This window comes from Lycium ferocissimum, chromosome 3, assembly GCF_029784015.1.
Source record: "Lycium ferocissimum isolate CSIRO_LF1 chromosome 3, AGI_CSIRO_Lferr_CH_V1, whole genome shotgun sequence".
Taxonomy (NCBI): Eukaryota; Viridiplantae; Streptophyta; class Magnoliopsida; order Solanales; family Solanaceae; genus Lycium; species Lycium ferocissimum.
Window position 1 is genome coordinate 30,180,632 of NC_081344.1, and position 7,045 is coordinate 30,187,676.

General features: G+C 36.0%; 1 pseudogene; it reads left to right on the forward strand.

Moving 5' to 3' along the window:
• The first annotated feature begins 367 nt into the window (after window positions 1-367).
• On the forward strand, window positions 368-2,829 carry LOC132051091 (acylsugar acyltransferase 3-like; annotated as a pseudogene).
• Window positions 2,830-7,045: the final 4,216 nt, after the last annotated feature.

The following is a 7,045-nucleotide window of genomic DNA, read 5'->3' on the forward strand; positions in this document are numbered from 1 at the left end:
ACTTACGTCTCTTCCTTAAATATTGCGGCCTCTTGCTTCGTCCATAGAAAGGGGTTGCCGCCCCTTGCCACCCCGCAGTCAGATGCGATTAACACTCAACAGAATCTACTTGCCAGCTACTACTAGACTAAGCGTACTATATTACTATAAATTAAATTTCCATTAATGATGTCAAGCACCAAAGAGTTTAGTTTGTGGTCCCTTTAATGCCCATCTTTTGCCAAATGACTTTGTGACAATGCACTGATAGCATATACTTATAAATAATCCTTCTTTCCTTTCAATTTACAAGCCTGCAATTAGCAATATTGGTAGCTTATAGTGACTAAACCCTTCTTTTTCCCATTCAATTTTCAAACCTGCAAGTATGCATGTACCCCTCCTTCTTCGAGCGACTATTCCCAAAGGATTTCCAGTACTCTATATACTTTCTAAATAAATTTTGTTTCACATTCTTTCCTATTAGTTGTGTATTTCTTTTCATATTTTCTTTTGATTTTACACACCCTCACCCCTTTTTTTCACGAGTCAAACGCATGAAACTATATTATGTGGCGATAACATTTGGACACAATACCTCTTGCCTGTTCTGATATTATGTTGACGTGTCTTTCTTGTTCCACTAAATAATACCAAAATGATCTTTTATGGAAAATGACAGTTCACATTGTAACCAAAATATACATATGAATAATCATTAAGTTCTTCCAGTGAAGGATGTTCATCCAAGAACCACTATTTGTCTTTCCCGCTCTTCCAATACTTAAAAATGTTTTCAACACTTAAAGCTTATATGTTATTGACGATCAGATAATCCAAATAGATTCCTACTCAAAAAACTTATAACAAAAACTATGTCAGCATGAGTTTGAACAATTGTCGCTCAACGCCAAGTTACGGACTTCACCAGCAAGCCAACAAAACATTTTGTGACAAGTAGTGTCATTTTTTTATTTATCAATTTTTGGTTTGCTTATTACCTAAATACACATATTTGTTTTAAAAAAATCAATGAAGCAGTGTCTCGTGACCTTAGGTTGATGAAAGGGAAATCTGCCCCCGGAAGAAAGGACAAAGAAATATTAATTGCTTCCCAAGAATAAATTCGATCACTTGTGTGAATTATTAGTTTCTAACAACTTATAACTCTTCTGGTTTTGCACTACTGTACGTGGCTTAAGAAGTTCTCGAGTGATCCCTTTATTCTTCTTGTTTGAACTTTCAAAGATATGGTAGGTCAATTACTGACATTTTTTTTCTTTCAATTTGTCGCTTTGCGAGTAGAGCGAATGAACATAGATCTTTTCGAATACAATAAATACGATCACCCATTGTCTTCTCGTGCATAGTACCACTTCTACAGAAATTAATTCGGTAATAGAAAGAAGCGTTATGTTTCCATTTGATTTATCTAATTTGACTGCAATATATTGTTTGACACTTGTCATAGTTTTTCAATTCAAACAAATCAAAGTAAATTACAATTGAAGCATATAATATATTACAGGTGAAAATTATATGGAGATTTAGCACGGAAAAGATAGCAGCACCACGAGCAACTTTAATGGAGAAAAAATGATTAAGCCTATGTATCCAACACCATATTTTGGGAAAACTCACAAGCTTTCATTTTTGGATCAAATTAGTGATGGTAGATATGCACCAATGGCCTTCTTTTTCCCAAAACCAGACATCTTGAGTTCGATCACAAAGAATCATGTATCCCAACTTCTTGAGAACTCTCTTGCAAAAGTTTTAATATCATATTATCCATTTGCTGGGATTCTACTCGATGACACGCATATTTTCTGCAACGATCAGGGAGTCAAGCTTCAACAAGTTAAATTTGATTGTCCAAAGTCACAATTTCTCGATTGCCCTCATACTGATTTTGACCATTTAATATTTCCAAAAGGTTTGCCTTTTCAGATCAGTGACAAAAATCCCTTGACTTCGATCCAAATTAATCACTTTAACTGTGGAGGAATTGTTGTGAGTATATGCATGTCACACACATTGGTCGATGCATCGAGTTTGATCAACTTTGTTAAGGATTGGGCATCGTTATCTCGTGATTATGTCCACAATTCATTGGAGCGTCTCTCTTCCCTCCTATAGACGATTGTCCATCCATAAAAGAAATCAAAGCCCTAGAATCGGAAGGCCAATTCGTATCAAAAAGATTCATCTTTGGTGCATCAAAAATAAATGCTTACAGGATAAAATTTCGAGTACTAATATAGATAATTTAACGAAATTGGCAACCCCCACCTCAATTGAAGCTATTTTTTCACTTGTATTAAAACCTGGAGCTGCTAATTCAAGCAAACCATCTTTACTTTTTCTAACAACGGATATACGTCGACATACTAAGGTAATTACTCAAAACTACATTGGAAATACTGTTGTTCCATTGCATTTATTTGTATCTAAAATGGGACCAGAGATGGAGTTGCAAAGATTGGTTGTTGAATTCAAGAAGGAAAAAGAAAGAATTTCAAGTGCATATAAGAATGTTACAAGAGAAATTTTACTCCAAACTAGAATTGAATCAGTTGGAAAGGCAGCCAGTATGTTCAATCAAATTGACCAACTTGACCTATATGTATTAAGTTCTGTCAGTAAACTACCAGCAAAGGACATAGACTTTGGTTGGGCAGTCCTAAAAGATTAATGTTTCCCCGTCTAGATTATATTAAAAATATCATTTTTCTGATAGATAATTTCAAATCAAAGGGTGGAATTGAAGCATTTGTACAACTAGAAAAACAAACGATGGATGCATTTGAAAGTGCACAAGAGATACTTGAGTTTGCTTCACCCTATTGATGTAATAACACTAGGAATCTAATGTCAATGTAATAATAAGATATTCTCGATTGAGTTTTACTTATTAATTTGTACTTTCTGATGTTCTATCACTAGATAATGAATTGTTATTAATGAGAATATATTGCTATTGATAAGTTATGCTATTTTGTGTTTTGATGATTTGACAAACTAATTTGAGGAACCAGATATGTTTTTACAGCAACCAGATGGAATCAGGTTCTAGACGTTACAGGTCAACTCTACAGCTATAAAGTCTGCGACATTTATCGATCGGCGCAGTGCGGCAAAGAGGCAGCACGGTTGGTTGCTAGTGGCCAAAACAAAATGAAATGACACTTTCATATCAACCCACTTGCTCCCCCTATATAAACAACATGTTACAAGTGAAAACCTAACACTTGCAAATCTGAAAATATCTCATATCTCAAGTGCAAGCCCCTGCCTCTCAAAGTGCTCTTAAGAACAAAGTTGCAACAAACAAAAGCAGTTCCCAATCACTGAAGATGTCTTAAGTCTTTTGGTTTGTTGATTCATTGTCATTTGTTCTTTATCTTGTATTCCTACGCTGCTTTCAAGAAGTGTCATAGTAGGACAGTTTATCGACTATTCTGAGTTGTTCACCTGGATAGAGTTAGTCAAGGTGTGTCTTTGCAATAGAGTTATTGTAAAGGTCTTGCAATAGATTTATTGTAATTAAAGGGGAAGGATTAGGAGTTTAATTCCTAGGCTACAATATTTTGTAATCTGAATTTTGCTCGTTTATAGTGAAGTTTGATCAAAATCCTACTGCAGCGGGTCGTGGTTTTACTCTCTTGAGCAAGGAGGTTTCCACGTAACTATCTTGTGTTATTTATTTTCTGTCTGACTTAAGGGAACAAATAGAGAACCTAGTTCTTTATACTGTTTGGTGGATTCATATATTCTATCAGAACGGGTTCTTTCTAATAGGTTAACACCTAGAAAGGATCTTTCTCATGGCTGCTCCACCAAACCTAGAGGAAGGACAATCTATCACAAGACCACCAAGATTCAATGAAATGTATTATGGGTGGTGGAAGGCAATAATGCATGACTTTATCATGGCTGAGGACTCTGAGCTGTGCAACATCATTTGTTATAGTCCTCAAGTTCCTATGAACACTGATTTGGCTGGCTTTGTAACTGATCCAAAAACAAGAAAGGATTATAATGAGGCTGACCGAAAGGCTATACAAAAGAATTTCAAAGCAAAGAAAACTCTTGTCTGTGGTATTGGACAAGATAAGTACAATCGTATCTCATCATGTGAAACTGCAAAGGATATCTGGGAAGCTCTTCAAACCGCTCATGAGGGAACAAATCAAGTAAAGCAGTCCAAGATAGACATGTTTACCACAGAGTATGAACTCTTTAAGATGAAGGATGGTGAGTCCATTCAGGACATACATACTAGGTTCACCTCTATAATCAATGAACTCCATTCCCTTGGTGAAATCATTCCAACGAACAAATTGTTTCGTAAAATACTCAGTGTACTACCTAGTTCTTGGGAAAGCAAAGTTAATGCTATCTCTAAAGCCAAGGACTTGCAAAAATTGACCATTGATGAGCTCATTGGAAACCTTAAAACCTATAAGCTAAAAAGACAACAAGATCTAGAAAGGAGGGAGCCAAAGAGATAGAAGAACGTGGTTCTCAAAGCTGCTGCTAAAAGTGACTCTAGTTATGATGAGTCTGACATGGCTTACCTCACTCGAACATTCCAAAAGATGGTCCGAAAAAATGGTGGGTTCTAAAAGAAAGGAAGCTATACCAAGAACCCCAAAGGAAATGACTTTTGTCATAAATGTGGGAAACCCAGGCATTTCATCAACGAGTATCCTCATCAAAAGTACGACTATTACAAAAACAACTCTGAAAAATAAGCAAAGAGGAACTAGGTTCCCGACCAAAAATTCAAAAGAAGAGATGCAGCTGACAATTGGTAAAGCAAGCTCTGGCTGTCTGGGGAGACACTTCCAGTGAATCTGAAGATGGAGATGATCAAGGAGATGCATCTATGATGTTTGTTGATGATGGACCATCAGAATATGAGTCAATCTTTTCACTCATGGCTAAATCTGGCTGTGATGATGAGCAAGATGAGGTAAATTTTCTTAATGTTCAGAAAAACTTGAAAAATTACTCTAAAAAATAATTAATGTCATTAGTAAATGTGTTAATTGATGTTATCATAGCCTCATAAAAGAAAATGATGTTCTAACGGAAGAATTTAGTGAAATAGAACAAGAAAGGGATAACATGGTAGACACTATCATAAATTTGAAGGAACAGCTTGAAGAAGGGTCTAGAGAAAGCTCTTTGCTAAAAAGTCAAATTAAAAAATAGATGGATACACCTGCTAGAGGAAAGGGAGAAGCTATTAAGATTCCTTATTAAAGTGAACTTAACAAAACCAAAATGAATCTTAAATTAAAAAACTTAAAGAGAAAAATGGATAAGTCACTTCGATGGACCTGGTCCTCTTATGTGCTTACTTCTATGTACAAGAGTAACACAGGAGGTTGATAAGGTGTTGGATTTCAAAAAACCAAATTTCCTTATAATCCACATAGTAAATATGTCACTACCTCTGAAAACTAGTTATGCACTCACTGTGGTCAAACAGGTCATGACAAGGCTTCTTGCAAAGCTAAATTTCAAGTTATTAAGAAAAATAAGAAATATATTGAGAGGGAATCTAGAACAGAGGGACCTGGTCCCCGAAAAAGAAAAAGTGGATTACCTTCATGGACTAAAAGAAGTCTAATTCATCATTTCTATCATTCAAAAGGACCAAAGCTGGTTTGGATTCCGAAATCTAATCAATGACTTTAGTTCTCTAAATAGGGTACATGGATAGTAAACAAAACATATATTTGGAAATATAGAGAAGGATTTCCTCTCACCTCGGGAGTGTGTCTTTTGGGAATGGCAAGAAAGATTACATTCTTGGCGTTGGAAAATTTGGCAAGACACTCTCCCATGCAATTAAAAATGAATACTATGTGGATGGCTTAAAATACGAAATTGCTTAGATTTCTCAAATGGTTGAAGGGTTCATACCGGTTCCCGAACAAATATCAAATCTGGAGAAGTGGTTTTGATAGAAAGAAGATACAGGAACATCTATGTGGTAGATTTTGATTCTCTAAATAGGAATGATCTGACATGCCTCAGTGCTCTTGATGTTGATACTGATCTATGGCACAGACGGTTGGGGCATGCAAGTTTCTCACTGCTGAATAAACTGATTGCGACGGACCTGGTTCATGGGCTGTCAAATTTCAAGTACACAGATCACAAGGTGTGTGATGCTTGTGTAAAAGGAAAGTAGGTCAGATCTTCATTCAAACAAAAGAAAGTGGTAAGTACCTCAAGGCCTCTTAAACTTCTTCATATGGATCTTTGTGGGCCAATGAGAATTCCAAGTAGAGGGGAAAGAGGTACATTTTTGTCATCGTTTATGACTACTCTAGATTCACTTGGACTTTGTTTCTGAGAACCAAAGATGAAACCTTTGGTGTCTTTGTTGCCTTTGTGAAACAAATTCAAGTGAAACTAGGGAATCAGATTGTCGCATATCAGATCTGACCACGATACAAAGTTTGAAAATGCAAAGTTTGATGAATTATGTGCTGAAAATGGCATAAGTCACAACTTCTCTACACCAAGGACACCTCAGCAAAATGGTGTTGTTGAGAGAAAAAATAGAACTCTTGAAGATATGGCTAAAACAATGCTAATAGGCAGTGGTGTTCCTAAAAGTTTTTGGGTTGAAGCTGTTAACACTGCCTCTCACTGGATAACAGGTGCATATCAGGTCCTTGCTTGAGAAAACTCCTTATGAATTACTCAATGGGAGAAAACCCAAGCTGACTTACCTAAGAGCCTTTTATTGCAAATGCTTCATTCTTAATAATGGTAAGAAAGCTTTGGGAAAAATTGATGCTAAAAGTGATGAGGGAATTTTTCTTGGATACTCTTCACACAGTAAGACTTACAAAGTCTACAACAAGAGAACTCAATGTATTGAAGAAAGTGTGCATGTGATTTTTGATGAATCAAACAGCTTAGGTGAGATAGGCACACATGATGATGAAGCAGAAGATGGGGAATTTTCAAAAGTTCCTAATGAGGCCATTAAAATTCCAAATGGAAAGACTATTTTGATGAATGATGAAGATGGTGCAGA